Here is a 27,323-nt window from a genome sequence, read left to right on the forward strand (position 1 = left end):
TGATGCTATGGCTTCCAACTTCTTCTAAGTGTGTGTGTGCATGTATAATGTGCATGTGTATAATGTGCATGTGTGTATATATTCACACATATATAATTTTAAACTATATTATATTAGTATTACATTCTATATGTCATTTACTCTCCCTTTTCCTCAGTGGTTTCATTCTTAACATCATCTCTCTTTTCCACTGAACATTAATGTCATAAAATATTTTTATATAACATGATTTTAATGTCCACCATTAAAATGAGTCTCCAAAGATGACCATCAAAATTCCTTCCCTTCCTGTACACATTTGTCTCTTCTTCTATCAAGAAATGGATTCTATTTACCTCTACTTGAACCTGGGCAGAGCTTGTGACTGCTTGGATTGAAAGATGCTGCAAAAGTGGCACTGATCCAACTTTAGGCCTAGGCCTAAAGAAGCATAGCAGCTTGTTTTTGTTCTCTTTTAAAACTCAGAGATGTAAGGCCCAAGCTATTCTGCTAGAAGAGAAGCCACACAGAAAGACTCTCAAAGGTGAGATGTCACACAGAAAGAGAAGCCATGAGGAGAAGAATCAATGTATCCCAACTAACAGCAAGCACCAGACACAACCTGTTGAGACAAGCCAACTTGGAGCTTCCAGCCCAGCCTAGCTGCCATGTGAAATCAGCTGCATAAGTGATAACCAGCACTCTGTGTGACAGAAGGACTGCCCAATCAACACATAGTGATGGGAAATAGTAAACTATTGTTTAAAGCCTCCTGAGTTAGGGGTTTCTTGGTTGTTGTTGTTATTACACAGCAAAAGAACTGAGTCACTTAATATTTCATTGAATGGGTTTCTAATCATTTACTGACCAATCACCTATGGGACACTTAGGTTATTTGTAATGGAAATATTATACTTAATATTCTGGTTGATAAAACTCTGTATACATCTCTTATTACTTCCCCAAGATAAAGTTCTAGAAGTAAAATTACAACATGGAAATTTAAAGATTCTTGATTCCCACTATCAAAATTCCCTCCAGAAATGCTGAAATAATTTACACTCACACGCCTACCATTGGCTATTTTTCCTCCACTGCCTCTACTCTTTACTCAACGCATCCTGGAAGCAACCAGCCTCTTTTGAGGCCACTAAAAATCCCTGAATTACCCAACTCAGGATCCCAGCTCTGCCTATTCAGTAAGTACACATTAGCAACTAATACCAATCCTGTGCTACACCAGCTCTGCTTTAGGCCAGTGCTTCCTCGATAGTTTGGACAATGTTCAGGTAAACGAGACTAATGGGGTTTTGATTTTATACCAAGATGTCTCAGAGACTTTATGACACTAATGTGTACTGTGACTATTCCAAAACTAAGTATACAATGTAGCTTTCCCTAAATTTATTTCACAAATGAACCTTTTCCCTTCAGAATACCTGAAAACATTTCACTAAACATTGAGACTAATTTATTTCATAATGTTTTTAAGCATCAGCCTAATTCCCAGTGTTGAATGCTAGAGATAAAGCAGTAATTGAGACAGGCACAGCTTCTGTCTATGGAACGTTTATCCATGAGAATAGAGTTTCTGCGTTTTCTTCATCTCAGATCTAACATGGTTAGAGGGGAAAGTGGTTGCAGGAAGTAGCCGCTGCCTTAAGTGCAGAGACATAAAATTGACCCAAAAGAATCAGAATTGAGCTCTAAGAGGGAAATAGAGAAGACCAAAATGATGACTGGTTGGAGCTTTGGCCCTACCAGGACAAGAAAAAATGCAATTCTGTATTTATTTTTCAAACACTCCATAAAGAAGCCAGAATGTCAAAAGGACCACAAATCAGTCATTGGTGCGTGTGTGTGTTTAAGAAATTAGGAAACAGGCTGCTGTTGTTTATTCCAACATCCCACCAGAGAAGAGGTATTATGTACAACTCCACAGAATTTATCAAATCAAATAAAACGTAAGAGAACATTAAATGGTAACAATAATTTCTTCACCACTATACATCTGCTTCCTAACAGTAAGTTTTAATTAGCAACCTAGGCCCAACACTTTATTTATTAGAAGTATTCTCTTCTACTAAACTTACAAAGAGCAGAGATGGTCGACTGAGGGGGTTTTTTTAACCCCAAAATGCATTATACATCTTAAGTTTTAGCCTTAAAGCACATAGAGTGATGTAGATTTTACAGATGAAGTAAAGGCCAGTTGACAAGGTAAGCAAATGATTAGTCCCCATGGCTGTAATGTCCTTAAGTCTCATGAGCCCTACTGTTCTCCTGAGTCACGCACAGCCCCCACCTCCCTGTTCCAGCTGTGTTTAGTTGCCTAATATATTTTAGATACTTGTTTTGACACTTAGGCTTTTTTTATTAATATCTCCTAATTCTCGTCTATCCTAATTTTTTTTTTTTAGTTCTGTAAAATGAATCCCTGAGAAAGAGCAAAAACATCAACTTTATTCAGCAATCAATAATGCAATAATGTCTTCTATTTCCCATTATTGCTTCAAGAAAGCCATTTCTGAGTTTTTCAACCCACCTATAAATGCATTGTAGGAAGTAAGGCAGACGTTAAGATCTTATTGTTTTTAAATATTATTATGAAGCCAAGATGGCTCAATCATTGAGCTTTCTTGTAAACTTCTAAAAACACCTGCTTTCTTATATATTTGTGATGTACAATCCTAAGAAGGATAAATAATTAGACCAAATTGTGAACAGAAACAGAGATGTGTCACTTAGTATGACACCAAAAAAATTAGTTGCATAACAACTTTCACTTTAAAATCACCTCATGAATAAAATTAGAAGCCCAAGAATAAGTCCCATTTAAGAGTCAAATGCAAAATAAAATCAAAGATGGTTTTATGAACCTATAAGAATACTTTCTCTAATTGAATATGGATTCATAAATAAAATATATACTCATCCACTCTCTTAAAAGGTTTAAGGACTCTTGAGCTGTAAGCTCAGGGCGAAAAAATGTGGGGAGAGTCTTGATTCCTGCTACCTCAAGCATCTTAGACTAGCATGGTCTGGGGTGCTCTATTTTAAGACAAAAGCATTTCCTGCTATGTTCTAAATTAGGTTAAGTTTATTCCCACATATCTCGGTCTCAGCCTGTCACCTGAGCCCTGCTGACAGGCCATGTGAGCTGAGATCATCAGTATCTCCCAAGATTTAGCCCAACTTAAAATAGCCTCTTTTATTTTTTCATTATTGGCATCCCTAACTTTTTAAAAATTTTGTGTCAGAGACTACAGTTAATTCTAAAAACTTTCTAGAGGAAGGCATTATTTTGAACAGATCTCAAGCAAGAAGTGACTGACTGGGAGCCAGATGCTGCCAGCAGATATGTTATATATGACTGGCCCAGTGCTCTTTAGAATTTTGATCCAGTTTCCAACATAGAGAAATGTAAACATTTCACATTAAAATCCAAATTCTGGCTTCTCCTGAAAAACCTGAAAATCTGACAATGTCAGGCCCACTTCTCTGCATGGCAATGACTGGTGAGAGCCAACCAGCAGCTGCCCCTTCAAGAGAGAGCATGCACCCTCCACGAGGCCAGAGTCCCCTCCTCTCCTGTTACCTTACAGACACTCCCATTCACTTTTTTCATGCTTGCCCCTGTAAGAGTTTAAATTTTACTATTTCTACCCATATAAAAGACCTAAAATACAAATTTATTCTCCTCACCACCCACTTCAAGTCCATTACCAAATCCAACCAATTCTAACTCCAAACCTCTCTCAATCTCTTCCTTTGTTTCTGCTTCTACTATCCCCACCCGATTACACCAAAATGACTTCCTTAAACTATTCCATATCCTCCTAAAGCATCTCCTCTTTTCTAATCCTCATCCACTCCATTCCCCACATATCAGGCAAACTATTTTAAGGTAACAATTATGACCACAAAATATCTCCCCTTACCCACTTAAAACCATTTAATACTTCTCAGTACCCTTTGGAGAAAAACCAAAATCTTTCCACAGCCTAGGCCCCACAAGATCTGGTCAACTACTCCAGTCTCCTCTCTTGCTACTTTTTCCTTCACTGACTCTGCCCAGGTCTTCTATGTGTTGCTCAAATGCATCCAGTCACTTCCTGTCTTAGAGCCTTCATACAAGCTGTTCTCTTTGCAAGGCTGATTCCTAGTCATCATTTAGATCACAGCATCCAACAATATACCCCCTACATTACAAGGTCTATCCCATCCCAAATCAGCTCTCTCAGCTATGTTCTTTCAAAGCATAATGTCTTACTTCATGACATGAATGACATGGTATTTTTTTTTTTAATAAGAGACCGGGTTGGCCCTGCCTTGCAGAACCATACATCGGTGACTATGAAGGCCACCTGTACCTTTCAGTCTGAGGAAGAACGGGCTCAACAGTGACACCTTGTGGCAGAAAGATGCAATCACGTGGCAGACTGGTTGGCCTGAACTCATCTCTGGTTCTTGAGTGTGGGATTTACATCCATATCCCTCCTCCCCGCGATTTAGGAGCAGTGTAATCTCAGGGTAGAGGGTTAGGGGAGGAGACAGAAAAAGGTGGAGAGAGGTGGGAGGAAGCTCTAGTGAAAAGACCTGGACTTCCAGCTAAGTGGGAAGGCAGGTTCCAGCATTTTTGGTTTAATTTGGACAAACGAAAGTGGGAGCAAGGTTTTTGAATAGTAATCCATATATGACTCAGAAGCCTTTCCACACTTTAGAATTTCATAGTAATTAGGGTAATTGTTTGTTGGGGTCTCCCTTTCCTCCTACTATAACTCCTACATTGCACCCCAGGATTTAACATTCATTCTAACATTTGTGGGGCCCAGACAAGTATACAAATGGAGATCCCAATACCATATGTCTATACATTTTTAAAGTTATAAATCAAGCTAACAAACTGGTAAGTAAAATACATTCTATCCTTCTACCTTGAGAAATATAAAGATGTGGATGTTGAGGTTTGAATTTTGCAACTCAGAATTCTTGGACTCTTAGAGATCTATTCAAAACATGGTAGCAAGAGGCAGGCCTGCGCTAGCCAACAACCCTCTCTCCAGACTCCTGGCTCAGCAGGTGAACTCTGCAACCTGCACACTAGGCTAGCTCCATTTATACCAGGGGCCAGCAAACCTCTTCTATAAGAGGCCAGATAGTAAATAATTTAGGCTTTGTGGGCTGTTCAGTCTCTGTCACAACTACGCAACTGCCATTTCAGCACAAAAGCAGTCACAGTTTGTAACCAAATGAGCGTGGCTGTGTTACAATAAAACTTTATTTTAAAAAACAGGCATTAGCTGGATTCAGCCCACAGGCAGTAGTTTGCTGGCATCTGGTCTATACCTTCACAAATATGCATCCCTCAGCAATTTGAAGATTAATGATGTGCACACCGGTAGTATGGTTTGTCCTCAGGAGAACAGACTTGGTAAAGAAACTCAAGCAGACCCTGGAAGACAGCTCAGGGTCATTTAGGCAGGGAGGTCCCAGGCCTGTGGGTACCCAGAGTGGACCCTGGAATGCCAGGCACAGGTTCCAGGTGGGCACCTCCATTTGGCCCCATGCAATCAAATGAGGCCTCCTAGACTCAGCCCTCTCAAGTCTGAGGTCCTGGGCAGCACTCATCCTGCCCAGATATAAGGGTACACAGAAGGAACACAGGAGTTTTTGAATTTTTGAAAAAACATATTTAATATTATGACACTTTCCTTGTATCTTTGAAATCACTTACATGGCAGTTAATGCAACCATCTTGTAATTGTAGCCAGAAAGGTGAGACAGTATTTTTATGAAAGGAAAGAGGGGACCTCAAAATCAGATCCAGTTTGAGTCATATCTCTAATTTCTTCACATGTAGACTTGAGCAAATTACTTCACCTCTCCCACCCTCACTTTTCTCACCTATGAAATTGGGATAATAACAATACTTTTCACAGTGATTTGGGAAAGATTAAGTAAAATGATAGAAGGAAAGTAATTAGCACAATGCCCAGCACACAGCTAATGTTCAATGAAAGCTAACTTTGATAATTCCAACACTACCAGAACACCCCAGGCATTTTGAACCTCAAAATTGTCTCAAAACTGTCTAACTTGTCTACACTCCCGTCAAACTCAGCCTACAATTCAAAAGTGCTTAAGACATCAACTATTTTTTAAAACTGGAAAGAAAAATGGACATTTTTCTCATCATCCATGGGTTACAATAATATGGATCTGTAGGTATTGAAAGTCTCAAGATTAAGCCATTTCTTATTTAAACGTTACAATGATATAAATCAGGGGGTGGGGGAGAGTCCAGCTTGACATAGCAGAGATTTTACAAAATGCTTTCCCATCATTCTCCAAGAAGCGGTCTGCAACTCAGACACTCATCCACACAGTACTACTCTCTCCTTTAATGCCTCCAAACTCATTTCATAATTACTGTTTTCCATGTGCAGATTTAGCATGATTACATGTTCAGCTGCCTTGGCTATGTTTTATAGTAAGGTGCTTGAGTGAAGAAGCTGACTATATTCCATACTGTACATGGTAAGGGCCCCGTATACACAAGTACCAGTAACTGCACTTTCCATTTGCTACTGCCATTGTTTTAATTTCAAGCTCTAACACTTTATGCTACAGGATTAAATTTAAATTCTAAAACACCTAAAAATGTTTGTTAAAGGAACAGACCACTATCTAATACATAGCTAAACACAAGTTAAAAATACATATAGCGAAACCCCAAACAATGAAGAATAAAAATAAAACAACTTGGGATGCTAAATCAAATTATACAAAATTACGATTAATATACAATACTGATATAACATTTCTCATTGTCTCATAGTTTCATAAATATAACAAATTAAGTGGGTTATACTGAGTAAATAAATAAGATTTTTAGGTTCATTTTCAAAATATCTATACGTTTCCTTTAATATGCAAATGTAAAATGTTAATTGGCAAAGCTTTAGTTATAATATAGTTACAAAAATATTTCGGGAATTATTGGGTCTTACGTTAAAAAATTCTCTGTCAACTAACAGATGTTTCAGAGAAAATGATAGAAAGGAAGGAAAATAACAACCTCTTGTCCTTAAAAATCCAACTACACAAAATTTTTCTACATTTGAAATCAACATATAAGGATTATGTCTGAATAGCCTTTTACTAGAAACGAATATGTACATAATCACATAGACAAGGAAAAATTTTAGCAAACAGTATAAGCTATTCCAAAAGAAAAAAAGGCCACAATCAATGGCAAGGAATGGGAAATTGTTTAAGTGTGTAAATTTTAGAGACAAGCATTTATCTATGTATTCTTGAAAGAAGATAAAGAATAAATCTTATATCCTGACACTGGGGTCTCTTAAAAGTAGCTGATCATCAAGAAACTGTCTTCCAGGAGTCACATGAGCCTTTAGCAAAGGCCAAGTCCAAGGTACTGAATGGTACTCAGAAACCCCTCTAAAAACTGAAATTAGAGTAAATGGGAGTCAAAAACTGCATTAAGTCATCAAGTAATGAGTTAAATCTTTTAGTCAGTGTATAGATAAGGGTAAGATTATCTAAGACAAAAATATATTAGAAGAAAAATTATGAGACATGATTCCAATCTATTCAACAAATATTTCTAGAGAACAAGTCAGTAAAATGATTTCTGTCTTCCTGGTGACCCAAATCCCTCCATTTCAAAAGGGAGCCATAGCCCTCTTATTCAGGTTTACGTGAGCAACTCTAGTTACTATGAAATCTGCCAGGTATGCGAACACTAGAAATAGATGAGAGCCTCTCTTGGAGTGTAGCGTGCGGTCTCCCATAGAGAGACTCGTATGAAAGAAAAAGATGTACTAGGGAGAGAGAATCCAGTTTTTAATGTGATTGAGAACTGAAGAAGACAGGGCAGATCCACAGTCACGTATATTAAAGAAGTTACCAATATCATAAGGAGTTTATTTTTATTTCGATAATCTGATAACAAATAATGCAAGGATATTCTTTTTTTCTTTTTAATCCTCAAATGGGGATATATGCATTGATTTTAGAGAGAGGAAGGAGAGAGAGAGAAACATCGATTGGTTGCTTCCTGTACTCGCCCCCACCAGAGATTGAACCTGAAAACCTTTTGGTGTATGGGACAATGATCCAACCAACTGAGCCACCGAGCCAGGGCTGTAGAGACATTCTTGATTATTATGGCAGCCATGCCCATTGAATTTGAACAATTAACCAAATCCTAAAGAATCATCATGGATCAATGAGAAAAGAAAAAAGAAGAACTTGGGAATCTAAGTGATGTGTTCTGACCAGTTGAAAGGTAAGAATATCAAGTTCCTCAGCATGAATACAAGTTTCACAGAAGCTAAATATCATGAATATGATGGAAGAATTGAGTCATCACCCAGCACACAGCGGGGTAGACCAGTTGACTGCCAAAGAACCCACCCAGAATAGTCAGCATGGTATTCCAGTTACAAGCGGCAATTTAGTTAATGCGGCTAAATTAATGTTATTAATTTGAATTAGTAATATTAAGTGTACTTGATTTCTAAATTGATTTCGGATTTATAAAGGTGTAGAAGCTGAAAGAAAAAAAAACTCACCAGCTTTATGTTTATACAATTAAAAGTATCATTACAATAACAATAATTTTAGTCAACCCTGGGGTTCTACAAGAAATTATTTTCTTTAAAAGGGATCTCATTCAATTTTGAGAAACCTTGGTTAAGTGATTAAACATATCCCAGGTTTTAGTCCCAAATCTCACATTTATTAACTGTTTAACCTTGAGAAAGTTAATAAACCTCTCCAAGCCTGCTAAGTATTAATACCTCAGTAAGTAACAATGGCCTCAGGAATAACAAAGGATACTGCACAAAACTAAGATGAGTCATGATTGAATCAGAGAAAGCTTAATTGTTACCACAGCCTGAGGCTTAGTAAATACTCAGCACAACAACCCTCATCATCCTCAATATTAACTACAAACACCTGTGTTATTTTCTTAACGCATGTTCCTCCAGTTGTTAATAATTAGCTCTTTGTTCTTTATGAATTTCACATGACTGTGAAAGCCATTCAATTCTGGGCCCTAACATCCCCTTCAATTTCAATGCTCTGTTCTTGAAAGACAGTATAATTAACTGAATTATTTAAAAAATAATACTATGTGGTTGATTTTGCATGGATTCCAAGAAGACACATAGACCCTTAAATACAATATGTTTTTTTCCTTATAAGCAAAAGAGGAATAAAAATATTAAACATGTTGTAATGAATTTAAAATTTTAACTGGTTTAAAAACTTTGCTAAGCAATTTTCACATGAGAGTAAAATTTTAGCCACTGCAATGAATTGCATCATTTGTTGAAAACATTCACTGTCCTCTCTAGTTGGCCCATGCCTTAGAGTCCCTCTCCCATAGGAGAATCCTACCTGTCCCACTGACATCAAGGTTGGCCATGTGATTCATTTTGTCAAATGCAGCATAAGCTGAAGTGACACGCCATATCCAAAAAGACATGGTAACAGCCATCTTATAAGTAAACCATTGTTTTTTTTCTTCTCTACTCTGAGAAAGGCCCATCCAAGAAAGAAACTACTTCCCCAGCCTGAGTCCCAGAGTAAAGACAAAGTACAGCAGAACCATACATAACTCAGGAGTAGAAAGCCCTTGAGATTTGAAGGTTATATCAGCATAACCTAGGAATATCTGACTAATACATCCAGCTTGCACAGATGCAGAATAAAACAAAGTATTTAACACTTAGGTAAAAATATAGGGCAGCATTTTCTCACTGATTTACCTCATTTCTTTCTTCCTTTGCCTCAATACCAATGTAGGTAATGTCATCCTTTCAGGGACAAAATATCTCATGTTAGGTCTCTAGATAAATACAAATCACTTAAAAATGATATATTTTAGACACAGACACACATAATCAATTGTGTTAACTGACTCCAAATGTATATTTTCATTATTCCTGGCCCTGATTTCTTTCCTGAAATAGCTATTCCTGATGCTTGCACATCAGGATGAAGGCAATTGTCAGAAAGGCTCAAAGGAGGATAAACCCTACTAAGATAAGATAGTTGTGCAACAGTGGGGGTGGACTGGAACTCATGACTCCAATGATCAGCACAGGTTTGAGTGACTGTCCTAGAGCACAGTCCCAAAAAGAGTCCAGGTGTGCTTGGCCCAAACATGCCTCACCACAGGATGTTGAGAGAAAAAGGGGCCCTACACCTGTGATTTCATCTTATGATGGCCCCATGAGAGTTCTAGATTGCACCAAATGATGCTGATGTCTTCCCTTGAGCTTTCTGTAAGACAGATGATCCAAACCTGATAGGTCCTTGAAGACAATAACCATGTATCACTCATGTTTGTATCTTGCTACTATTACACTTGTAATTTAAGGCAGCTCAGTGTGGATCATTAAAAGCATGGGCTTTGAGACAAGTGTCCAAGATTCAAATACCAGTTTCTCACTTATTTTGGTAAGGACATTGTGAGCAGATGCTGTTAAGTGTCCTACCGATGTCCCTCTGACTTAAGTATTGGAGTTCCCCAAAGGATTTTGCACTGCCGATATCAGCATCTCTGCCTAAGATTTCTTTTGTATCTTGGAAAACTACTCTGCTCTTGCAGGAGACAAGATGAAAGTGCCAGGGAATTATTTCAAAAACAACTGACAGAGACATTTATACACCAATGTTCATAGAAGCATTGTTCACAAAAGTCAAAAGGTAGAAACAAATCAAATGTCCGACAGATGATTGGAGAAACAAAACGTGGTATATAAATACAATGGAATATTATTCATCCTTAAAAAGAAATGAAATTCTAATGCATGCTTATATCATGCATGAACCTTGAAAATATTATGCTAAGTGAATTAAGACAGACATAAAAGGCAGATATTGTATGAATCCACTTATATGAGGTACCTAGAATAACAAATTCATTAAGACAGACAGTAAAGAGCAGGCCCTGGCTGGTATGGCTCACTGGATTGAGTGCCAGCCTACGAAGCAAAGGGTCACTGGTTCAATTCCCAGTCAGGGCGCATGCCTGGGCCGCGGGCCAGGTCCCCAGTCAGGGGGTGCAAAAGGCCACTATGCATTGATGTTTCTCTCCCTCTCTTTCTTCTTCCCTTCCCCCTTAAAAATAAATAAATAAAATAATCTTAAAAAAAATAAAAGAAATGTAAAAACATTTGGACAAAAATTCAATGAAAAATAAAGCAATTCCTATGGTATTTAAAAAAAATAAAGAAAGAAAGAAAGAAACTAAAAAGCAGTTGCCAAGGGCTGAGGGTGGGAGGGATTGGGGGGGGTCATTGTTTAATGGATACAGAGTTTCAGTTTGGGGTGATGCAAAAATTCTGGACATGAATAGTGGTAATAGTTTCACAGCATTTTGAATGTTATTAATACCACAGAACTGTACACTTAAAACAGTTAAATTGGTCAATGTTATATTATGTGTATTTTACCATGACAAAAAAATTAACATAATAAAAATAAATTTTAAAAAATAAAAGAAAAAAACTGACAGGAGCTGCTTCCTCATCCTTCAAGTGAGAGCATCCTAAGGCAGGTATATTATACTATCTCCAGGGTATCTTGTGAGATTAAACTCTAGTCACAACTATGGTAACTTTCTGAATAATATCCCATCTCCTGGCTGTGTTCTCCCCCCTGTGTCATATCCCTTGTTCACCTGCTGGTGTTCCCTGGATGTCCCAAGTAATTACTTGCACTAGAATATTTGTCTGGGGGCAGGGATCGGGGAGATGTCTGCTTCCAGTGGAAACTAAACTAAGATACATAGGCAAGTTTTTTAGCTTCTTTAAAGGTTAATTTCCTTATCATGGGAAATATTACCTGGATCATGGAGTTATTATTAAGATTAAATGAGATAATTCTTGGTGTTCTTAGCACAATGCCTGACACAAAGTAGGCACACAACGTGAGTTTCTTGAACTTCTGGCCTAATAGTTATCTGCCTTTTTGATACAAGCTGAACTATGTCTCTCAGTTTTGGTAAGAGATATGAAATCCAAGAGCTATTCTTTACAGTCTTCTACCTGAATAACACCTATGATTTAATATTCACCATTTAACTACAAGGGGCATCAAAAGGAACTAGAATTTTGCATCCAACTCAATCCTTTCCTTAGAAGTGAGCTAAGCCCACAAAGGATGTTAGACAAGCCCCTATATATCAACTAGATCCTCCAAGGCAGGCAGATCACCACCATAGGCTCCTGACCTGGGGAATTAGAGGGCTGTGGAGTTAACTGTACACAAACCTTAATTCTTATCCTTCTTTCTCTTTGGGTCTGAATGTACCATCTTAGCATCACTAAGGCTTATGAGGAAGACTAAGATGCATTTAGTCTTTTCCTATTCCACAGTGCACCAAATGAAACGATGGAATCATAAAAATCCATTCAGATGTACCCTTTGTGAAGAACAATTTTATTTGCTTTAGTTTCTCTTGTTTGCCAAAATACACAAAGAATTTTGTTAGCACAATAATCACCTATGCCAATTAGCAAATCAAAAGAGTAGGTTACTGACTCTGGTGGCCTCTCCTAAGTAAGACTGATGAGAAATCCAATTTCTATTCCCTACCTTTATAGAAAACACCATCCTAAATATGTGTTTTTTAAAAAAGTTGAACAAACAAAAGTTGACTGGACTACATGTTAAAAAGGAAAGCTCTGTTGCCAAAAATAAATAAATGACAAAATCCTAAATGTTGCCCTTTATCATAATTCCTGAAGGTTTTTTCCAACATTTCATACATCCATAGCCTTTAACTTTCTTCTTATCCCTCACAACTATGTACAGTTGTCCAGCTTCAGTCCAAAGCGTCTGACTGAGCGTAAACACCATGCACACTGGGCATGTCTAATGGTTTCCATCTTTGACTCAATTACATTACATTTATGAAGCTCATATTTCTCCCAATATCACTGCCTGCATTTTTCCATTTTCCACCTACTGTTTATAAAATAATCACAAGATTCAAGAAATATTCAAATGATTGCACAAACTCTGATATACAAATATGGTGATGCTAATGAAATAAAAGTACTTGTTAGCAGGTAAGGCCATAATACAGTAGCTCAAAATGCTGATTCACAAGCTAATGCAGAGAAGTCAAGATTAACATATGAAAAGCAGTGTAGCAATGTCAACAACTAATGTCCAAAAAGTCGGGTAAGTCATACAAAAGTAAGTAAGAGGCAGCTAGTATGCATGGGGCATTAAATACAGTTCTAGTGCATAACTCCCAATCTTGCACATTTCAGGGAATAATTAAACCATTTCCATTCATAAACTTACACCACTTGGAGAAGCTATATATACTATGAATTACTCCAAGTATTTCCAATTCTATTAGTCTAACAAAGTCAGTTTAATTATATCCATTAACTGCAAACATTTGCAAAAAATTTAAACAAGATCCACACACTTTGTGCTGTGCTTTGCTCAAAACTCACTGAAAAGAACTTGGCCCCAGATGACATTCAGACATTCTCAAAACCAACAAGCAGCATGGAGTCCCACTTCAGATCTTTCATGAGGAGAATCTTCACTTGGAAAACGGTCTTTTAAATTTATTAAGGCTGAATAAATTGTGTTTGATCAATGAAATCAAAAGGGGCAATGCGAGGACTCCCAAGGCCATATTCATAATCTTTCTATTGTTTTCCAGTCATTCTGCTACTCCCTCACCCCGATTTCAAACTCCATGCTCCTACGAACACCAAAAGCAGGTAGTTACTGCATTGAAAGAGGAATGGAAGGAGAATAAAGAGAATTCAGCCTCTCTGGTTGTGTCAGTCCCCTACAGAAATCCCTTGATGATTGAGCTTGAATCTCCTGTCCTAAATAGATCACAGGGGCTTCATGCCTGTCACTCTCTCTGGCCTCTGTCACCATCCCCCACCCCCAACTAAGCTAATCTCCAGCTCTGCAGGTCTTCTTTCTCCTGCCCAAACCCGGAATCTCCTATTCTCTTGCTCACCTTTGGACTGGGACCCTTCCTTCTGTTATTTGTACCATAAAAACCAAGCTCACCCCAACTAAGTCCATTTAGCGTTCCACCTCACCTTAGGTGTTACCTTCTTCGAGAAGCCTTCTTTCATCTTCATCACTATTCTCCTAAGTCCTCCATGATCTGGGTGCTCCCCGCTAAGAACTCCCATTACAGTAGACTTCTGGTTTGTCTGGCTAAAATCCCCAAGTCTGCCAGAATCACCTGTTCTGTTTACAGTTGCAGAGGGCCAGCATAAAGCAAGCACACATTCATATGGTAAACATCCATCATGGAAGCACACCAGCCATTCTTGTTTTCCAGGATAAAATAGCTAATAAAATGACATAATAAGGCCTTCTCATTAAAAAAAAAACCTGTTGTAAAAAAAAAAAAGGCATTTTATATCTGGAAAAGGGCCAAATGATTTTGAAATGTATCAAGAAACAAAGATCCTTCAAATAAGGATAAAGTTGGTGGCAAAGCCAGAGATGGAATTTAGGTCTCCTGACTTGCAGGTTAGTGCTCACATCTTTATGTCCAAGGGTGGCCTCTGTCAATGTATCTGAAGCCTATGTATGAGAAGACAGTTCTTTCTCAGACTTAACAAAAAAGGAAATTTCCCTTCTGTATCCTGGCTAACGGCTCCATGTTCACAAGCCTGATGAACAGCAGTCACTGAAACTCCATTGTCTTTGTAGCCGCCCAGCATCACACAGGACTTATTTTCAGGGAGCTCCTAAGAATGCCAAGCTATCATCCCATTCACTACCCTACCTCCTTCTCTCTCCATGGAAACATTTCAGGAATAAGATGGCTAATGGGCCAAAATGGGAAACAAAGAAGAGGTAGGAGGGAATTTTACCAGAAGGGAAAAAAACACATTAAAAGCTCTCTCTTGGGAGCCCAATGTGAAGAGAGTCAGCCAAGGAGCCTGCCCTTTGAACCACAGTCTTTCTCCTCCAGGGGACAATATTAGCTTCGAGTTGGCTGGCAGGAAAGTAGTATGGCTAATGGGCCTTAAACAAGGCACAAGAAAGCCATCTTGTGTCACTGAGAAAATAACCAAAGATCATTGTACCAGCCCAGCTTCACATCTTGCAAAACCACTCAACCTTCTGCCTTTGGAGCAGAGTTCTCCACCCTGAGTGTCTCCCAGGCCCAAACCCATCTTCAATCACCTTGGGCCCACAGAGAACAAACTTCCCACCCTAACCACACCCACCTTATTTTAAGGAAATCCACTACCCCAGAACAAGTAACTACAGTGCACAACTAGATTCAATTTCTTATATAAATCCCTCATTTTCTTGCTATAATTAGCCATACTGTTCTAGTGGAAAGTCTCTCACAGTTTGCATAAGGATCTGAGAGTATTCCTAAAGAACAGTCACATTACTCAGTTCCCATTCAAGTTCTGTCTAAGGCAACTGCCTTGAATTAATAGTTTGCTCTTAGTACATTTATAGGGAATGCACTTTGCTGCCTGCAATTCATTCATACTCTGAAATCACAGGATGACAACTAACTTTAGGGGTGGAAAGCTGTAAGGCAGGAAATAAAGAAGAAATAGTATCAGATACCACCCCCCAACACACACACACACACACACACACACACACACACACACACCCCATACAAGAGAATTAAGTGAGCAAAATGTAAAATCTAAAGAACGAACAATAACAAAGTAAAGTTTCTCCTATAAGCCATCTCTGAACACTGCCACTGACCTTCCCCCCACAAGTATGTCCCAGAGATGCCCTCTGACTCAAGCCATACTCCTCACCTGCTGGAACAACAATCTTACCATTGACTTTCAGGAAAAAAGTAGTCACTTAGCTCTTTCCTGAAAGTCCTGGCTGCCTTTATTTATTTGTTTCCTTCTCTCTTTTTTTTTCTCCTTAATTTTTTTAAGTGCCACTGGGTGCCAGCAACTAGAGTTTTCCTGGAACATCAAAGCAAAAAATCTGGAAGACGCCAGAGGAGAAGGAATGCCCAAAAGGTTAAAAGGAGAACTTGAGGCACAGCCCCAGAAAATAGGACCAACCTAGTGCTAAAATCAGCTAGAGCAGAAGTTGTACTGGCCCAAGAGAAGGGTGACCAATTATGACAGCAATTAAGTCAGTAAAGTAATGGCCTGGAGTAATAAATCACACAGAGGACTAGGCCCCTGTTATGAAAGAGAGACAATCTCTCTCTTCTTGGTGGCTTTGTCATCGACACTGGCAGGGCTCAGCTGTTGCTTCTGTTGTAATCATCAGGCCACACACTGCTCCTACTATGTCCAGTGAAATTTTAGCAGGACTCAAATTCTGGCTCTGCCATAGCATGAACTTTGAGCATTCTTCTGTTCATTCCTTCAACAAATATTTACTGAGCATCTAGCATGTGTCAAACATTTGTAGACACTGGGGATTCAGCAAAAGACAAAAGCTCTTGCCTTCAGAGAGTTTATCAAATTCTCTGAGCTCTAGGTTCCCCACCTATAAAATGTAGATAATACACCTACCTTTATAGACAGCATGAAACAAGGGACATAAAACACCTACCACAGAGTAAATGCTCAATAATTGATGTCTTTCACGGAACACAGAGCAAACCTATTCATGACTCCCTAACAAGAGTGTAAGCTACAAGTGAGAAACTATCTATAATTCACTTCTATATCCCCAGTGCCTATCACATAGTAGATGCTCAATAAATATTTCACAAATTGATAAATAAGTATCCAATCAATAGTAGCCATCATTATGATGACTGATCATCAATATTCTTCCCCAAGCCATCAAGATTCTATTACTTAAAAAGGCAATGGGGCAAATAAGAAAGGCAAAATGTACTATACAATATATCTTCAAACTTTTTAAACATAAAAATAAATGCCATTGAGCATAAATATTCCAATTCATAGATTCCATCAGTACAAAGACCTGCATGGACAACTATTATAGATGCCTACTTACTTCTTTTCCTAAGCACAAAGTAAGAACAAGTTGGCTTGACTTCAAGTTGATCCCAAAGATTCGTAAAAAGTTAAATACAGTTAAACAGATATGCTAAAAGATGATCTATCAGTAAGGATAAGCTAAAAGAAATGCTGCAAAAACAATCATAAAATTTCAATGGCTTAAAACAGCAAAAATGTATTTCTCAGTCACATTATATGCCCAATGCCAGTTGACTGAAAACTTAATTCATTTAATGACTCAGGGACCCAGGCAGAGGGAGGCTCTGTTTTCAACAGGTGCTTCTATAATCATCACAACAGTAGAAGAGAGCAATGGATGGTCTCACTCTGACAATTTTGTTCTAGCTTACAAGTGACACAGGTCACAAGTCACTGGAAAGAGAGGAAAAGCAGCTAGGGGGAACATAAACAGTCTCTACCACAGATGATACTAAGACACAACAAGCTGTGGAATAACAAAGGGATTTGTTAAAGAGGATGCTCAAATTAAACACCAGGACAGCTCTAAGGTTCACTTAATTCTGGACTTGGGAAGGTGCATAGTGATGATTTTAGAGCAGTAGCCTCAACATAAAAACACATCAGACAACATAAACCTGGACCTGAATTTTCAGAGCAACTCTGCTTTTCTCTATAAATATACTAAGGGTCCAGATAAGCTTTCATTTAGAAAATAAAAAAAGCTTCCACAGCTGAAAAACATTTGAAAACCACTAATGTAAACCAACTCCCTTATTTTACAGATTAAAAAAGTAGAGAGAGGAGAAGAAAAGGGAAACCCAGGAAGTTAGAGTGACCCCACCTCACTCCCAAGAAAGCTCCAGAATGTTTAGCAGATGTAGAAATAAGTCCACTGACAGAATTTGTTGTACCATTGCACCACCCTCTGGCCTTACCCTTCATCTCAGCTTCCTTGGCTGGCACAATGGAGCCAGACCTAGATAAAAATCATGTCATAGAGGCTCATCAAGGGTTCAATAAATGGTATAAACTATAAGTAGAGGCCCCTACCCTACTACCCTAAAAATGATTCATATCCCCTTAACAATTCTCTACGTTACTCATCCCCTACTTCCTGGCAAACATGAAACCATTAGTAGAAGTTAATACTAACCTTCATAAGACTTTCATTTTGTTCTCAGATTACAGGTTAACAGCCAACTATGATGTGTTCACTCAATTCCATTTTTTTATGTTCCCAACTTTCCCTTGTACCCAACTTTTCCTCCACCTTCATTCACACTAAAGCACTGTGTGTCACATATGGAAGCCTCAATGTTCTACCAACCTCCTATCTCTGTCATTTTCAAATCATCTTATATTTGCTAGCCCAGGAAATAAAACTCAGACTTTTCAACTTGGAATCCAGTTGTCTCCTCAGTCTTACCCCAGCCTACTTTTGCAACATGATCTCCACCGTGATGCTTATCCTACCCAGCCAAAGGCAGGATGATAGGCCTGAAAGTCAAAATGACAGAGCAATGAATCCTAGATCTTGTGAAAGTTCCATAATGTGAGTTCTGATATTCTCACCTGTGAAATAGTTATGAGGACATCTACTTTGAGAGGCCCTTGAGAAGGTATGTATCAATGACGATTAGGTTTGATTACAAATAACAAATAGCTTACAAGTAAGGAAATCATTTGTTTTATGCAATAGGTACAGGGAAGGCCATCTAGGCTGATACTATGGCTCAACAGGGTCATCCAGACTGAGATCCTTCCAGATTCCAGCTTTCTCATTTTTAATACACGCCCCTCCAGGCACGGTACCTATGTTCCCAGCAGAAAGAAGCAGAAATGGGCCAAAAGCTATTAGGGTACACCAGCCAAGCTTGTCCTTCTCACTAAGCTTTCAGGGAAACCTCCATCCAACAACATCCACTTACCTTACTGCAATACCTGAGTCTTATGGCCACTCTAGGCAATAAGAAGTCTAGAAAAGTGAGATGGCCATATTCCCATCTTAAACAAAACTGGGGTTCTTTTAGTTGGAAAGGACAGAATAAATGTTAAGTAGTATATCAGCAATGTCTACCCCAATATTAAATTAGATATTTTATGTAACGTGCTCTGCACAGTAACCTCACACATATTTAACTGTACGACAAAAATTAAACTATAATTACTGTTATTATTATAATTATCATTGTTGTTGTTGTTATTATCCATCCATCTTACCCTCTGGCCAGATGGAACAACAGCTTATATCCAGATGTATTCCTTACATATCTATTATATCCACTGTTCTATCTGCATCAACAACACCATCCCTGCTTCAAAGTCCAGGAAAATGCCATTTCATCCAAGAAATCTTTCCTGACACCTACTTCTAATAAGAGATCCTATGGTAGCAGGATACACATCAGATAAAAACTATGTTCATCACTCCATTGAATGTAGTCCCTTGGGACACAGTAGGTTCTAATAAATAGCACCTTGATAATTTAAGTAATTCATATAAACATTTATAACTGCTTTTACAGTCACTCCTCCAGAATCAAACATGGTATCTTCCTGAAATGCAAATATTATACACTGGGTTCATATGTCAGAAAGCTAGGGGTGGGAGTGAGGGGATAAAGGCTGCATTCCCCATGAATGAAAAGAAAAAATTATAAAATTCTCTAACAGCACCATACTTTTTGCACATTGTGGGAGTCCAGGTAATAGACCATCAAATATTCCTTCCCAACTATGGGCAGAGTCTACTTTTATCCATGGATGTTGGGCTTCCCCATGTGACCTGCTATGTCCCAAAAGGTTGTTAGCAAAAATGACATCTGTGCAATTTGGCTTGGCTCTTGAATCCTGTGATCTGCCTTGAGAAGACCGTGCCCCAAGTAGCTGCTATCCTTTTATCCTGGGCCCCAGAACACATGTGGAGCAGACCCAAATCCAGCCTGCAGCCTACAGCAAAGTCACCCCACAAAGTGCAGCCTCAATCAGCCAAATCACACTCAACCTAAAGACTCATGAATGTGAGAAGAAATATACCTATTGCTGTAAGTCAGAGAGTTTTGTTATGTCACAAAAGTTGACTAATATATCCTTTACCATTTCGTATATTTTAGCACTTCTTACACATTCATTCGTTTTGTTCTTTTTCTTCACATGAAAAAGAATAGGCTGAAGAATCTCCACCTTCGGTACACCCAATAATTTCTGTCTTTGGATCAACTGTTTTAAATATATGAAACCAACATTGTTATTAATATTAGTGCCTTTTTGTTTTTCATTTGTTCTACTAGCTCTGAAAAATAAAAAAATTCACAATAAAGTATGAAGGAATAATATAAACATTGCTGAAACTGAACTGTTGGCTGGCAAGCAGGTCTCTCCTATGACAGCCAAAATGTTAACTTCTTAGCTGATAAAAAGGGTAAAAGAACATCCTAGTAAAACAACAACAAAAAAATTTAGATTGTACAAAGTCATCTTCATCAAAGTCAAAGACTATCCGTTTAGGTCCATTTATGGATTCCAACACCATTCATCTAAACACATTTTTCAGGATTCCTGTTTTGGCAAACCAGAACTGCTGAATTTCACCAGTAGGAAGACACTAATATGGCTTAAGTATTGTCACTTTTCCAACATAATAAAACAATATGGCCTTACTATTGTAATTGAATAATTTTAAATATAATTATATTTAATCACTAATGAAAAACAATCTCTCTGTAAGTGAAAGAGAAAATAAAATTCCAATCCCTTAGCCAAAGAGAGAGAGAGAGAGAGAGAGAGGGAGAGAGCCAGCTGAATGATGTTAAAAGCATGTATTCAACCAAGACCTATTAAAAATCCCAATTGGAAATTTAATTTTCAAGAAAAATGGAAGAGTGTGGATTTTGTTTTGTTCTACCTCCTTTTAAGTCATCATCACTAATTTGGGAACCAAATTTCCATTGAACCAAAGCTGACCTACTAGAAATATATAAGTCACAAAATTATTAAATTTGCCTATTAGTGGAAATGACAGCCTTCAAAGTGTCAAGGGAAACAGGACAGTACAAAGACCATCAACGTCGCAGTAGACTCTAAACAAAATAGGCCTATGTACACTGGGAGAACCCACACTTCATACTAGACACATGCAGATCAAAAAACCAAAATCTGAATTTGAGACCATGGCCAAAGTTACAGGCTCTGGGTCAGAGAAACGTGCACTGAAGTTCTCACTCTCATACTAAGGTGTAGCAAGATGATTAATTCCATCAGTCTGCTCTATCTATAATTTGGGCATAGTAATAGTTCCTACCACACAGAGGCTCTGCCAGATTAAAAAAAAAAATGCATGTACTCAGCAAAATGCTAGTACATGCAATAACAATAATAATGATAGTAGTAATAGTAATAATACTACCTTGACAAACCTGGCTTGTACATGAAGACTGTCCTAATCACTGTACTCTGGCTCACAATCTGTTCATGAAATGCTGAATGCACAGTTTTGTATTCACAATCCAGGTACAGTTTCTGTGAGGTGAGAAGATTCTGGATCAACCAGTAATTTTTCTACTGAATTCAGGAAGAAGGATGTTGAAAAACTTTTCACTAATAGAAAATTGAGAAGGATCTGTTCCTTCTATTCACAATCCATCTACCCATGAAAGTCTTGGTGGTGAAAGCTATGTTTCTATCTTTATCCACATACCACCCCTCTAAATTGTGCAAGGCTTTTATTAAAGCATAGAAACAGACTGACAAGATGGCTCACCTTAGAAGCAAACTCACCTCAAAGACAAACTCTTTTACCCTCCAGAAAGGATCTGGCTTGACCCCACTGATACCTTTACACTGACATCCAAACTGAAGAGGAAGAAGGCAGCCCTCACTTCTAGAAGTTGAGTTACACTGTCAAAAACTAAAAGAATCCCTTCTATTGGTGGTAATCCTAAAAAAAAAAAAAAAAAAAAAAAAGCTTGTCTGCTTCAAAAATATCATATAAATTCATCCAGCAGAACCAAGAGCCAAGTACTGTATACTGAGAAACAATGTGACTTTACAAGGACACGAGTGATCACGGGAGACGAAGTGCCACACCCTTTTCCAGAGAGTTCAACAGTAAACGGTGTCTCTTATAAAGGAGCCCGAAATTCTAGAAAGATAGGTGGAAAATTCTGAACCTCCCTTTCTTCTCCCCCCATTTCATTCTTTACACATCCATTTCATTTTTAAATCAATGGCCTGAGCATCTCCAACTACTACAACTAATAAAAGGTGGTGGAAGAGACAAACACAAGTCAAACATACTTGCTTCTAAGCCCATTTTGGGAGTTTTCTTCCCGCTTGTCTGCCTCTCACAGCTGGAGCCTCATACCTGGTGGAAACCAATGGTTAAGGAAAACCACTGATTTTAAAAAGCCAACCAGGAAACTAACCATGACAAGTGGGAGCTGCCCTCCTCTCCCGAGCATTGATTGGCTCTTGGGGTTCCACCGGTCCCTCTTCTGCCCACATAAATGGCAGGTGTGGCTGTCAATCACACGGGGAACTGACAATTCACTGCTCCGGGAGTAAATTGCCTTTCATCTAGCAAAGGCAGGTAGCTACCTAAAATCGATCCGCTTGTACAGAGCGGTCCCTCCCTCTCTAGCAAGGAGAACAGAGATCCTTAAGTACAAAATAAATAAGGCAGGGACGATCAGTGAGTTTACGAGTGCTGTTATATTATCCCGCACCAAAGCAGCCTTTAATCCTCACTGTCCTAAAATGATCTTTCAAAGGCTTGGACAGTATTTTTTTTTTTAAGGCACAACCCTCTAAGTACCCCTTTTCTTGTATAATTCGGAGATGGTGAGGGGGAGGGAGGAATGTCGTTCAGTTCAATTTCATATCGTATTCGTTTTCCTACACCACCACCCTTTATCCTCCCCAAATTAATCCAGCTTCATTTTTCCTGACGGGATTTTTTTTTAACACGCTCCCCTCGGAGCCCATCTAAGCAGCCTGGGACCCCACCCCCTGGGTTGGGGCTCCGCCTTTCTCCACTTTGTTCTGCTTGAGGTTTCCCGAGACCCTTGCCCCCGCGGACACCCCACCCCTCGAAGCAAGAGGGGGAAAGCCAGAAGAAAGAGGGGGAGCTGAAGAGGAAAAAGGCGATGGCAATGAGGGTGGCTGCCGGAGAGGGACTGCAGGAGGTGGCCCGGGCAGCCGGGACGAGCGAACGGCGCCCGCGCGCCGGAGGAAGCCGTGCACTTGTTCCAATCTGGGGGGTTCTACACTAAGGCAAATCCGCCTTTAGGCCGCCCCATCTTTTCCCCCGCCCCAGAAAGCCCCGGTAGAGGCGGATGGTTCACCCCTCGGCTCCCCCAGATAACGCATTGCAGCTCCCCACGAGTGAGGGGCAGCCGGCATGAGAGATGCCTAGGCACTGGCGCCCCGAGGGAGCCGGGCGCCCAGCGGCCCCGGCCCTGGCGTCGACGTCTCACCTTTCGGATGCTCGCCCCGGGGCCGTCCCACATGGATTTTTACAACCTCACGTCGCCTTGGCCCCGGGCGGCCGGGAGGAGCCGGAGCCGGCGCCGGAGCGCCTGCGAGCAGGAGCGGGAGGAGGAGGAGCCGGGCTGGGAGTGAGGGAGGGATGTAGGGAGGGTGTCGCTCGGAGGGCCGGGCCCCGGCACAGGGCCGGGCGGGGCTGACGGCCGAGGGGGCGGCACCCGCCGCAGTCGTGAGCCGCGCGCTCGCGGGGCGCTGCCAGAGCGTCTCTCAGCCGGGCCCCCGGCCCCTCCGCTCGGCTAGCTCGCGCGCTCGCCTGCCGCGGCCCTGACTCACATTCCCAGCATTCCCGAGGAGCCGCTGGGGGGGCCGGGGCTGGGAAGCGCACGCCTCCGCCGGGGGCAGCAGAGAGTGCCCGGCCCGGGCGTGGTGCAGCCGGCGGGGGTCTTCGAAGCGCCTTCTCCCTGGAGGCCACCGTCTCGAAGCACCCGGTCCCCGTCTTCTGTCCCTGACGCCCCTTTCCGGGCACCCACTCGAAAAGCTGCCAGGCACTTCTGGGCTAGTCAGGTGGCTTCGGCGGCAGGGGCAGGAATGGCACCTGGTGGAGGGGATGCAACTATCTTTCAATTTAAGCTTTAGAGTTGGGGTCGAGGTTTCCATACTCTGGCACCCTCCCATTAGCTTAATCTTCTTTAGGACTGTGAAGGGATTTCATAAGATTTTTACTTTCTTGTTCCCCCAAGGAGAGAATAGAAGACGAAGGAAGGGAGGAAGAAAAAAATATATATCATCTTCATCACCGTTGTCATTCATCAAGTGCCTCCGCTGTGTCCTGCAGTGTGTGTGTGTGTGTGTGTGTGTGTGTGTGTGTGTGTGTCCGTCCTCCCATTTAAGATAGAAAGATGGTGTCTGAGTTCATTCTCTCTCTCTCTCTCTCTCTCTCTCACACACACACACACACACACACACACACGCATGCATATCTCAAGATGAGGTGCAGGATGAGCTGGACAAGTTTTTCGTTGGAAAAAGCTTCCACCCAACAAGTCTGGAGCCCCAGCTGCTATCATTTTATACCAGCCAGGGAATTCGAAAAGTTATAGGTATATCCAGATTTGGTCTCTCGCTGAGAGTCCATTTGCTGGACTAGGGCAGTAATTTCCTTCCATTTCTGATGAGTCTACTTCCAGCAATTTCAGTATCCAGATAGAAATATCTCCTGCTGGGAAAGTCAGACACATGAAGCAAATTTAGCCATGGGATGTCTGGGTGAGCAGAGGTATGGAATCAGCACAGCGACTAGGGATGACTCGTCTTCCCTTCCCTGATGGGAATTCAAATATTAAATGAAGAAAGTGGATGCTGAAAGAGGAGGATGCCTTCCTGTTCTAGCCCATATACCCGGTCCTTATGCTTCCCTTTTACATCTCTGGTATTATAAGTGTTTCACGGGTTCATGGCCCCAGAAGTCTCTTTGCCCTAACCCTCCTCTTTTAGTCACCAAGAAACTGGCACTTATTCCATTGTCCTGGATGCTCCCTGGGCAAAACCAAGCTATACCTGTTGTGTTTAGTTTCCCATGTACAGCCTTAACAACCTTGGCTGAAAAGGCATATTACATACTTTAAAAGCCTTGCCAAGAGTCCTTTGAGAAGTACTAAAATCCCATATCTTTTGAAAGGTGACCAGTGTTCATCGAGTACCTCCTATGTGCTGCACTTACATTTTCCCAACTACTCTCACAAAAACTCTATAAGATGTTTAGTATCTGCACCAGTCCACCAGAATCTAAAAAGTTTATGTACAGGCCTGATTCTCCCAAGGCTATGTCCTTGGGCAGACATACATTCCAAGGACAAAGAAGGGAGTGAGAAGCCCCCAGCTGCCCAGGTCTCGCTCCTGGGTAACTGATAGTCACTGTCCTCTCAGTTACCTCCTCCAACACCAGGTGGTCTGGCTCCAAAATCAATAAGACAAAATTAATTGGACTTGGTGAACAATTGGATGTGGGACAAGAGGGAGGAGCCAAGAATGCTTCCCAGTGTCTGATTTGGGCAACTAAATGGATAATGTACCATTTGCTAATACTGGAAATAAAAGGGGTGGGGGGGAGATACAGGTTTATGGAAAATTTATGAAAAATTTGTGGCTTCAGTTGGGTCATTTTAAATTTGAGGTGCCGGGGGCTTCATCCAGAAGGTGACTATCTCAATATGTTTTGAGGTCAGGTGAGAGATATATGATAAAGATAGTGTAGGGGAGTCATCACATTTGGTAATTAGAGCCATGGTCATGGCTGAGTAACCCAGAACAGTCATTAGCTATGGGAAGAATATAGATAGATGAGAGAAAAAAAAAAAACTAAAAAACAATTATCTGTTCTTCTTAGGCATAAAGTCATTTGTACATGTCTCTGAACAGGGTAGATTTTAGTTCAAGAGAAACATCATTGGGCTACCATAAAAGAAAAAAGGCCCAAAAAACTGACTCACTAGCACCACCAACACCTGACCCTTAGGAAACCAACTTGAGCCAATTCTCCTTGCCAGGAAAGTTTTAAGACCTTTGTAGCTCTAAGCATCATAGCAAGCTTGTCAACATTCAGCATCATCAAAATATATATCTTTTTTCTGTGGGAATTTTTGAAAGTTTTTTTAACATTCCCTTTTAAGTTATTTAACTAATTCATTTTATTTACCTGTGGCTATGATTTGTCCATAATCATTAAACATACTCAAGAATTATTGTGAGGAGAGAAGAAAATTTGACCTATAACTGTTTTCAAGTAGAAGGAAATATTTGTAAATAAGAAAAACCTTAATATTATGTCTTGAAGATATTTACAATTAAACATTTATTAATTCCCTATTTACGCTTTTCTGTAAATCTGTAATCTCAAAGCATGCAAGTCTTTCAGGTGCTTGCAAACCATTGATTAAATGTTTATATAACCTAAAATTACATCAATTTCTTTAGTTCCTTGGTTTTTAATAACTTTCCATTTCCATGATTCCGGCCCCTTATGAAGTCTGGTCACTCTTTCTGTCCTTGGGTTCCATGAGAGCCCCCCGTGTCCTTCTAATAGATACATAGCTTTCATTTTTCTGCCTTGGGGAGCTTGAGCGAGTGTCTCTTCCTTATACCCATAAGTGCTCCCTGGATTGGAAAGCCAACTTCCTTATGCTTAGACAAAGCCCTTCACTCCAATCCATTAGAATCCAATGGCTGAATCTGGCCCAGTGGCCAGATTTCCCAAAGGAGAAAAAAAAAAAACCCTGGGGCAAAACTTCATAAGCAAATATTGTTGCAGTCATTAGGGATTCCTTACTTTGCTCCTGGAAATATGTGGCAGATGACCATGTTGAGCCCTGACCCTGGGCTGTGACTGTGCAGTATTTTCCACGAGCTACTGCCCATCCCTAAGGCCTCCTCTTTCTTCCAGTTCCCTAGCTTGGCTATTTAAACATAGTTCATTAGCACATTTTAAATTTTGCTAAAAGCTCAAAAATTAAAAGTAACTTTTTACCATGCCCATTTAAGAACAAGTTCAAGGTGGAGAAGTCCCCTTGGAAGGCTTCATGGAGAGGAATAACTACAGATGAAGGTTTTAAAACCTTCAAAATTCTGCGGGCTCACACATCCTTTTGGACTCACCCAAGGCCCTGGCTCCTTTAGACTTGTGCTTTTTGCTACTAAAGCAGCTGCATTTGAATATCACGTTTTCCTTCTAAAAAGCTAAAGGCATGATAGAGAGTTAAGCTATTCTAGAAACCTATGAAGAGTTCGCATCGTGAATCCATCTGCACTTCCATCCATGCAGATGCTGAAAGGACCTGGGCAAACTTTAAAGTGAACAAATAATGTGATTCATTATGTGAGAGA

The 27,323-nt window shown here is 40.0% G+C and overlaps 1 protein-coding gene across 1 annotated transcript in view; it reads right to left on the reverse strand.

Annotated features, from left to right (window-relative positions):
* Positions 1-23,521, reverse strand: part of ERC2 (ELKS/RAB6-interacting/CAST family member 2) — a 763,823-nt gene extending 740,302 nt beyond the window's left edge. The window contains exon 1 of the mRNA XM_054595505.1: positions 23,435-23,521. The gene's annotated coding sequence lies outside the window, so the exon portion shown is untranslated. The remainder of the gene's footprint in view (positions 1-23,434) is intronic.
* Between the last annotated feature and the right edge of the window lie 3,802 nt (positions 23,522-27,323).

This window comes from Pteronotus mesoamericanus, unplaced genomic scaffold (genome assembly GCF_021234165.1).
Source record: "Pteronotus mesoamericanus isolate MK-2021 breed Mesoamerican mustached bat unplaced genomic scaffold, CSHL_Meso_final scaffold_54, whole genome shotgun sequence".
In the NCBI taxonomy this organism is placed as follows: domain Eukaryota; kingdom Metazoa; phylum Chordata; class Mammalia; order Chiroptera; family Mormoopidae; genus Pteronotus; species Pteronotus mesoamericanus.